The sequence below is a fragment of the Grammomys surdaster genome, unplaced genomic scaffold (genome assembly GCF_004785775.1).
Source record: "Grammomys surdaster isolate TR1022 unplaced genomic scaffold, NIH_TR_1.0 125852, whole genome shotgun sequence".
In the NCBI taxonomy this organism is placed as follows: domain Eukaryota; kingdom Metazoa; phylum Chordata; class Mammalia; order Rodentia; family Muridae; genus Grammomys; species Grammomys surdaster.
In genome coordinates this window covers 505,416-515,809 of record NW_021620678.1, presented here as the reverse complement: position 1 = coordinate 515,809, position 10,394 = coordinate 505,416, and positions in this window count along the sequence as shown.

Sequence of the window (10,394 nt, the reverse complement as noted above, 5' to 3'; positions counted from 1 at the left end):
CAGCACACAGTGCAATGCTGGCCCCTCACACACACCACAGCACACAGTGCAATGCTGGCCCCTCACACACACATACCATTCACCATCCCCTTCCCTCCTCTCCCAACTCCTCCATGTTCCTGACTTCCAAACCTTCACTTGGACCTGATCTTGGTCACCTTCTCCAAGAAGCCTTTCTCCCTCTGCTTCCAGGCAGAAGTAGGAGCCCTCCATGTGTTCAGGCACCCAGACTAGCAGCATCTGAGACTTATCCATCCTCTTTGAGGGCCAGCCAGGGGGACTTGTCCAACTCAGGGTCTCTCCTCACTCTCCCTCTGCCCTACACCATCCACCACCAAGTCCTCTGCCTCCCTAGGATGGACACGCACACACTGGGAAGTCTGTGAACATGCTATGGGTGAGATGGAGGGTCACTGAGTGTTCTGTGGTTGAGCCCGGCTCCCTCAGAGAGGTGGCTTCTGTGGCTCTAGACATGGCCAGGTGATTGTGATCTGCCTAAATGTTTCTGTCCATCTCCTTCCAGGCTCTGGGTCCTGTTGGGATGGGCAAGGCAATGGCCCCCAGAAGGCAGAGCAAGTGTACTGGAGTCAGTGGGTTGAGCTCCAAGAGCCAACTGTGTAGCTTCCCTATAACTCGGTTTCCTCATTTAATAAAAATGATATCATCAGTCTTTCCCTGACTGTTTCGAAGGGAGCCTGTGGGAGAGGACAGTGGCAAACACTTTCCAGAGAGCAGACGCTCCATTGTCTGGCTGGTTTCCTGACATCCCAGCTCAGACATACTTATTTTGCAAAGTTCCAGTGAATTTCATTTTGGTCCTCTCTGGAGGCCAGACCCAGAGTGGGTGTTCTCATGGATCAGGACCTGTTCACAGGGCTCTCTCTGGAGAGGTCTTCTGGGCTTGGCCTCAACTGCAGCACCTGCTCACAGAGGTCTCAGGACATTCACCCTTTGAGCCCTGGTCTCCACCTCCCAGGAGAGCAACTTCCTCAACTCAGGAAGCCACTGTGTGTGTAGATTAAGATGGTTGGCTGCAAGGTGTCATGTCTCAGGGCAGAGACACAGCCGGGGCTGGGAGCTAGGGAGAGGAAGGTCCCATTTCAGCTTGGAGGCAGAAAGTAGGCCACAGGACATCAGCTTGAGTCCCAGGCTCTCCCGGAGTGGCTCCCCCAGTCCTGGCAGCCGCAGAGGAGCCGCGCACAGCCTAGAAGGGCAGTTTTCAACATGGCCGCCGCGGCCGCCAAGGCCCTTTCTCCTCCCAAGGCGCCTTGGGAGAGGGAGGACACCACGGCCAGGCCACGGTCACTCCTCACAGCCCAGGGGTGCACGCAGAGTAGGGCAGGAGGCGTGGAGAGGAGGGACTTGGGGTGGGTGGGGGGCAGAGAAGAGCCAGAGAGAGGGGCCGGGAGAGGAACAAAAGGTCCCTTTGTGGCGCGGGGCAGGGAGAAGAGAGAGCGCATTACCCAATGCCCAGAAGCCATGTTGGTAACAAGAGAACCATTCTCTGCCTCGCTTGGAAAACAACTTGGAGCAGAAAGAGACAGGGAGAGATTTAACCCCATGGGCGCGGGCACTGGGGCCTGAGGCCACTGTGGGAGGTGAGGAGAGGCAAGAGCTGGAGGGGTCTAGGGAGCTAGAGAGCAGTGGGACTTCCTGTGTCGTCCTAGTCCAGCTTTGTAGAGTCAGTACCAGACCCTCAACATGGCCGCTTGGCCAAATCCCAGCAGCCTCTGGCCTGGGGATGAGCCACAGACAGGCTTCTACCTGCCTAGGCCTGGCCGGATGAAGGCCTTCAAGTTCCAGGGCCTCACCTGCCCCAACCTCTGGGGAACCCCCTGATTCCTTACATCTCCTGGGTTCAGGCCCTATAGCTGGTCCCACCCAGTTCCAAGGCTGTTGGGCTTCCGGGCTTCTTGCTGACAGGAAATATATCTCTCCCTGACAAAGTTCCTCCCATCTTTGCACTGTTTTGCCCTATAGAAAGTTCTTCAAATCTAATTGAATTTCTTTATCCACAGCCCAGCCCTTTCCTCCTAACCCGACTTCTGTGTACTAGCCTTGGTGCTCAGGCTTCTAGAAGCCACATCTGATAACAAAGCAAGGGACACAAAAAAGTCCTTTTCCCTCCTCTCCCCTCCTCCCTTTTCTCTTTGTCTTCTTGCCCCATTCCCACTCTTTCCTTCAAACTCCTTCCTTCCTCCCTCTCTCCGTCCCTCATACACTGATGGAGTACTGGCTGTGTGCTCTGCACTGTTCCAGCCCAGGGGCTATAGTCGTGGACAAGTGGACAAACTTTTGCCTTTACAAATCTAATGTTCACATAAGGGAGAGGGACGATAGACAGACCTATGGGCTAAAGTCAGGGTTTCTTAAGTTCTGTGATGCATAAAGCAGGGTAGTGGGAGAAACGGGATTGGGGAGTCACATGAGAAACAGAATCTCTGTTGTAGACGTGATAGCATGCGCCTATGATCCCAGCACTCCAAGGCTGAGGTAAGAGGATCTCAAGTTTGAGGCCAGCCTGGGCTACAGAGTAAGCGCCTGACCCTGTCAAAAAGAAGGTAGAGGAGAAGGAGGAGAGTGAGGAGGGAAGAAAGGGAGGAGATACCCCTGCAAGAGTGTAAAACTGAGCTAAGATTCTGAGTGAAAGAAAGAAGAATATTTCAAAGAAGAATGCTCTAGACAGAGAGGTCAACACATGCCAAGGCCCCAAGAGGGAATGCGTTGCTGAGCTCAGGAACAGGCAAGAGGCCAGTGGGGCTGGAGGCGAGCGAGCCAGGGAGGTGAAGGAGTGGGGGTCTAACACTTAGGTCAGGAGCCCAGCTGTGAAGGTTAAAGGAAGGGACCATGTCAGGGTCTTCTGAGGCTTGAAGCAGGGGCTGGTGTGCTCTGAGCTGCATTGAGACACGGACTCTGGCTGTCTCGGGGTAAGGCTTCATAGGAGGTCTCAGGCACAGAAGATGGGAGACCTCACAGGACTTTACTATACCTTTGGAGATGCCCTGCACAGGCCCCTCGTCCTCAGCGGCCGTCCCTCTAATGACTACCAACCAATTCTTGCAATTAATGTTTATGTAATACCTATTACGGGCCAAGAGTGGGACTCGTTCTTATTAGAGAGGTGTGTAAGGTGAGCTTGCTGGTGGCGGTCAACAGGCCCCTGAACACACCTCTGATAGAGGGTAAACCTCACCTACGATGCGCTGGCTACATAGCGTGAAGCCCCTCCTTTGAACTGTTTCTAAGGACACCCACTCCAAATCCCATCTTGCTGTGGCACAAATGGCAAAAGCAGAGTTTGATTGTTGGCCTCCAATCTACCTCAGGCTGGCCGCTGGCCTCTGGTCTATCTCAGGCTGGCTGCTGGCCTCCAGAAGTTTCACTTTCCTATGTGAAACCCACTCAGTGGATTTGTAGGGTCCATTAAAAAAAAAGAATTGAGCCAGGCGGTGGTGGCGCACACCTTTAATCCCAGCACTTGGGAGGCAGAAGCAGGTGGATCAGAGTTCAAGACCAGCCTGGTCTACATAGTAAGTTCCAGGATAGCCAAGACTTCATAATTATTGAACCTTGTCTCAGAGAGAGAAAGAGGGAAAGGGAGGGAATGTGAGTTCATTCCTCAGAGGGCAGAGGGAGGTCACTCAACTGGGAAAGTCAGCGTTACTCAGTCATCTACTGGTCCAGCACAGCTGGGCATTTGCAGCAAAAGGCAGGGGCCTTACCATGAGTCAGAGGACCTGAAGCCACAGGCGGTGGGGAAGTGGCATGCTGGGGACCCTCAGGCAGGCCAGGTCTTGGCATCCTTGTCTGTCTGTTGGAGCCACTCCAAGCCCTTAGGATGGTGTCAAGACAAGAGCCCAGGGCAAGGAAAGCTGTGGATAGAAACAGTGGAAGGGGTCTGGGCATGTGCACAATTCAGAAAGCAATCGAGCAGGTAGACTCCTGCCACAGGCCAAGCAGGACTCACTGACAGAGACAGAAAAGCAGCAGACAGGAAGACTGGGGGTGGGGGTGGGGAGGTGGAGATTAGGGAGGGGGTGAGGTCTCACAGGGGCAGAGAGGGAGGACCCAGCAGGAAGAAGAATTGTCTACATTCTAATGTAAACTTTTTCTGCTAAAACACTCCTTTAAACAAGCCCTGGCCTTGACAGGTCTTTCTTCCCTCATCCGTGGAGACCGCACTGCACCTTTCTTACAGATTGTCCAATAAAATAATAAGTCGGGGATGAGACTGGCTCCTCAGGCCCTGGCCTGCCATATAGAAAACACTGCAAAAAAAAAAAAAAAATGATTTACTTAATTAGAAACTTCAGTGAGACTGTGTCTCAATAAGCAAATAAATAAATAATTCGGTGTGGGTTTTTTTTTTGTTGTTTTTTTTTTTTGTTTTGTTTTGTTTTTAATTTTGTTAAAGCTTCACTTGCCCTGCCGTCTTTTTTCCCCTGGGATATGAGATTTGAATTTCTGTGATTTATCCTGATTCACTGACAAGAGCTCTTACAGGCCACAGGTAGCTCTCCAGGAAGCCAGGCTTCCATCCCAAAGGGAAGAAACTATTATTATTCTCATTTTTCAGAGGGAAAAAAACTGCGTCTCAGAGCAACGTCCCAGGCTGTACAGCTGCTGTAAAGATGGAGATTGTAAGCTGAATTGGGAGAGAGGCCAGACTCCTTGAACCCTTCCCTGTCTCTACTACCCAACCTGCCCTGCCCCAGGCCCTTGTCTCCTACCAACCGTGTGTGTGTGTGTGTGTGTGCGTGTGTGTGATTCTTCTGGAACAATCCCATCACTCAGAGGAGATACTCCTCAACCAGGCAGTGTCTGAGCAGATCCTGAGGACAGAGGGGAGGTCAGAGAAGGCAGGGATGAGTGGAAAAGGCAAAGCCACCGCTGAGGCAGTGCCAGAGATGGAGCCCAAGAAGGCAAGAAAGACCCCAGCTGCAATGGAGCAAGATCCAGAACGACAGACCCACAATCAGGAGGTAGGAAAGAACTTACAGCGCTGCTGGAGAGGGAAGAGGAAGCTAGAAAGACAGAGGCAGCTATGTACACCTCAGGCCTGTTTAGGTACCTGGCCCCAGGATGACCCCGAGACCCGGAGTCAGCCACCACCGTGGTCATTCTTAACTCACGGGATCAAAGAATCAACCCAAGTGGGGCAGTCTGCCTGGAGACAACAGATCACGCGGGGCGCGGCCCGTGTGAGCCTAGTGCCTTGATCAACGAACGTCACCCACTTGTCCAGCAGCCCAGGACGGAAGCCTCTAGGCCCTTCCACGCAGTGCTGTCGTCAGCCAAGTCACATGGAGGGAGGCAGCAGTGGGGCTATGGCGCCTTCCGGTGGCTTCTCCGCCTCCACCCCGCCCCTCAGGATACCGCTACGTTTGGAAAACAACCGAGGAAATCAAGTGGAAACATAAATCCGCCACTCGGTTCCTCCCGTTCCCCAGGGCTAGACACCCTTCCCTCTTCACCCCCCAGCACAGGAAGGCAGAGCCAGCACGGCTTGGTTTGCTTTGGCGAGGCCCCGTGGGCACTGTGGCTCTTTCCCAGAATTCTCAGCAGCTAGTCATATCACCCAACCCGTCCTCCTCAAAGAAACTTGGGGCACCAGGCTTGAGCCACTTTCTTCCTCACCCCCAACCCTCTAGACTCAGAGTAATGTCTCACCTGGCTTCTTCTAGAGGCGGACAGCCACCCTGGCCATGTCGTTTTTTTCTGTTGTGGCTCTGTGCAGAAGAGCAAGTACTGAGCTGTCACCCTGCTGCTTTCCCAGATCCCATTTAGAAGACAGGAATGATGAATGGCAAGAAGGGTCCCCGAGACCACACATCAAGCCCTTCTCAGCCTTGCTTCCCTGTGCCCCAGTTTGGTCACCTTACCTCTCCCAGCTTAGCCACCCATAAACATTTCCAAGGCCTTGCTTGCCCAATGCCCCTCCCCTGCCCAGTTCTGGCTTAAGACAGAATTTTGCTCATTCTTCAAGGCCCAGTTCCACTGTTCTCTGCCAAGGACCAGATTCCAGAGTGACACCTGCTGCCCCTTGTGTGTGCACACAGTGTGGCTAGAGTCATTGTGTGACATCATCTGACTGGGTCCTTGTCCTGTGTCTGACCAAGGACAGGGCCCAAGGGAGATGAGCAGAGGGCATGAGCAGTGGCAACGGATGACAGTGGGCAGGATGGAGCTTGGGAGAAAAGTCAAAGCTCAATGCGCTGCCCTGCACACCTAAAGGCTTCCTCCTCCTCCTCTTCTTCCTCTTCCTCCTCTTCTTCCTCCTGCTCCTGCTCCCCCTCCTCCTTCTGCTCCCCCTCCTCCCCTTTTCCTCCTCCTGCCCCCTTTCCCTCCTCCTCCTCCCTTTCTCCTTCTCCTCCTCCCCCCTCTTCATCTTCCTCCTCCTCTTCTTCTTCCTCTACCTCCTCTTCCTCCTCCTCCTCCTCCTCCTCCCCTTCTTCCCCCTCTTCTTCTTCCTCCGCCTCTTCCTCTTCTTCCTCCTCCTTTTCCTCCTCCTCCTCCAGGTTTTATCACAGTAGACAGTGTCCCCAACCTCTCCTGCGCCCCAGCCTCCAGGGTGCTGCAGGGCTCCTTGCTAAGAGTTGGAGGGGAGGGGACAAGACTAGTGGGTATTAAGTCACTTCCTACCAGGGAACTGCTGTGCATTCTTGGAGGGCCCCAGCACAAACCCCTGGCACTCTGATGGGGCTGGCCATTTAGAAAGTGGACAGAGCATCCAGACTTCAGATCAAACAGAGTCCAAGAAAGGGGTCCAGGGCCCACGGAAGGGGTTGGTGGATATGAACAATGGCTTAGGGAAAAACTGTGTGGCTGGGCTTAGGGGAGATCTGTGTGGCCGATGACCAGCCATGGGGTGAGGAGTTGGCTGAGTCAAGAATGACTCCAAAGCTTCATGCCTGGATCATTCCAGAACAGTAGGGCCATTGATGTGCAAGGAAGTGGCGGGGGCTTGTTTGGGGGCAGGATGGTGACACAGGCTTGGAACATGGATATTTTGGGTCTAGAAACTACCCACACCCCACACGAGGAAGGAGCAGCCGCCAGCCAGGATATCTGTGAAGGGTCTGGGACCAAGAGCTTGACTTAACAGGGCTTAAAGCTGGGGACTTATCAAGGTCACCGTGCTGAGCTGGGGGAACCCAGAGAGGAATGAAACTCACTCCTCACCCTCAGGAGTTTGATGTCCTATAGGGGACATGGACATAGCCACAGTGCTCTCTGGATCTTAGGAGTGCCCACAGGCATGGTAGGGACCTTGGGGAAGGATAAGGGTGACAGGGAGGGTAACAAGGAGCAATAGTATCAACACTGTTCTGAACAGGGTCCGACACCAGGGGGATCTCATTTAACCCTTGTTAGGTTTAACCTCCTACTAGGTTCAAGCAGCTGTGTTGTAAAGGATGTTAATAACATAACTGATGGTTAACAAAACTGAGATCTGGAGATTATGGAGAAATAATGTTGATTTCCTCATATTTGATAATTACGGTGTAATTAGGTAAAAGAACGTCTTGTTATAAAGGAACACACTAACTCATCGAGGATAAAGACTTATTTCAGCACCCGTCCTTCAACAAGCAGTTGAGAAAGTGTCTGTGATGTCATGCGTGCACACAGAAAAGTGGGGGGAGGGCAGTGATGAGACAATCGATCAAACGAGGTCAAATGATAACCTTTGCAGAATTTGTGCTGTGGCACATAGGAGTTCTTTTACTAGTGGACTCTTCTGTCAGATATGGCTTAAAAATCAAAGGGCCAGGCCATGGTGGTGCACACCATTAATTCTAGCACTCAGAAGGCAGAGGCAGGTGGATCTCTGTGAGTTAGAGGTCAGCCTGGTCTACAGAGTGAGTTCTGAGACAGCCAGGGCTACACAGAGAAACTCTGTCTTGGGTGGGAGAGGGGGAACTAAAGGGCAGGAGAGATGTCTCAGCTTCCTGCCTCCCCAGAGACCCCGAGTTCAGTTTTCAGCACCCACATGGGGCAGCTTGAGTGCCTGTGATTGCGTTACAGAGGGTCACACACTCTCTCCTGGCTTCTATGATGACCCTCCAAACATATAAATAAATAAGAAAATGAATATTTTAAATGTTTAAACAAAACCAAAATCTACATGACCATAAAGTACTCTACTTTAAAAAAAAAATCCAAGTATGGTCCCTGATTGATAAATGAACCTAGGAAAGATCAAGCATCCTGGAGGCCATGTTGGAGCCACGCCCTTTAGACGAGGGTTTTTCCCAGGAAGGGAGGGAGGGAGGGAGGGGCAATGCCAGGTGACCTAAGGCCTATAGGCACATCATCACGGGTAGGTTGAAGCATGGGTGGCCTGGAGTCCTTTGTGTGGAGAGTCTCTGGTGGTTCTCCCTGACACCGATTGCCTGCAAGCATCTCACGTCACATGCCTGCATGCCTCATCCCTTGACTGGTGACTCTTGATTGATTTGTCCCACAAATGAGCCAAGAGGAGAGTGGAAGAAGCCTTGTCCTTATCCCTGGGCAGCCCAGCCCACCCTACCCCTAGCCCTTCCTCTATGTGGTGTCACTTTCTCTCCTCCAGTGGTGTCACACAGTCTTGAGCATGGGGTGAAGTACACCTGAGTCACAGCACAGTGTCACCAAGTTGAAGCTAGAATGTAGGTCAGGGTCTCAGACAGACCAGAGAGGGCTTGATCACCCTAGCTGCCATCTGCGTGTCCCCCTGGGGTGAGCCAAAACCAGGACAGGAGGAGGGCTGGGCACCCACTGACTGAGAAACTACACCCTACAACTCTGGAGAGGCAGTGAGCAGGAGTCAGCTCACGTCAGCTCAAGATCGCTCTCTCACCCTGCACTTGGAAGCCTTCTAGGAAGCTTGACACGGTGTGAAGGGAGTTTTTAACACTGTAAAAATCCACATCTACCTCTCTGCCCTCCACCACCTGACTGCCTCAGGGCCTTCGCCTGGCTCCCTAGAGACTGTCTTATACCTGTCGCGCTCACGGTGAGTCCTGGACCCAGGAGGTCCTTGCTATGTTCAGGATCCCACAATATCTCCCACTTGCCACTAATTGCAATCCAGCTCAAGGCAGGCCGCCATTGTTGCAAGTTTGTGTTGAACTTCATGCCTTGGTCTGAGCCACACAGGAGGAGATGGCACTTGCTGGGGGGCTGAGGGGCCCTGGGTCATTTGCTGATAGAACAAAAAGAGGGTTGGATTGAGGCTCTGGAGCCAAGAGGGATCTGGGAAACAGAATCTAAGCTCCCACCTCAGCGTAGAGGAAACATAGGAAGGTCTACCGTTGGCTCCATGCTGCCTAGCCTCTAGAGCACAGATTGGGTGCCAATTTCAATCTTGGCAAAACAAAAACAAACAAACAAAAACAGGAGCTAACACAACCTACCCATGTTGTATGGAAACCAGTTCCCCACTCTCTGGTCAGTCTCCTCAACTCCTCTACATCCTTCAAAACCCCACCCAGATGCCACCTCCTGGAACATTCTTGTCCACTGCCTGCCTCTGATCCTTCCCTTCACGCACTGGGTAATGCTTACCCAGCTGTCATCCCCTGGATCCCAGTCCCCCTAAGGCAGAGTCTGTGTGAGACCTCAGCCTGGTGCCTGACAGGATTAGGGACTACTTTCTGAGTGACCAGGATTGCGGATTGCCTGTCATCATCCTGGGCTTCGTCCTTCCTCCCTGGGCCTCGGCTCTTTGCCTCTGTTTCAGATTTTCTCTGAGCTTAGAGATCTAACCAGAGTTTTCTTTGATTTTAGTTATTTGTTTTGATTTGTTTTAAAAACAAAATCTTAACTACGCAGCCCAGGCTGGATTTGAACTAAGCAATCCCCCTTCCTCAGCCTCCTGAGTTCTGGGATTACACGTATAGCCACCATGCCTAGCTTTTCCCCTGTATAAACTAGACTTGGACAGGAGCCTACCACTCTCGTCCAAGGGCCTGTGAGGACGCCTCTCCTCCTGTTATTTATTTATTTTTTTTTTTTTTTTGGTTTTTCGAGACAGGGTTTCTCTGTATAGCCCTGGCTGTCCTGGAACTCACTCTGTAGACCAGGCTGGCCTCGAACTCAGAAATCCGCCTGCCTCTGCCTCCCAAGTGCTGGGATTAAAGGCGTGCGCCACCACCGCCCGGCCCTGTTATTTTTTTTTAATCGCTTATTTACTTTTTTTTTTATTTATTAATGTGTATGAGTGTTTTGCCTGTATGTATGCCTGTGCACCATGTGGATGCCTGGTGTCAGTGGAGACCGGAAGAGGGCATTGGACTCCCTGGAACTGGAGTTACTAATGGTTGAACTACTATGTAGGTGTAGGGACTTGAACCCAGGTCGAGGGCTATATTCCCCAGAGCAGCGTCCCACAGCAGGAGGGAGGCAGACAG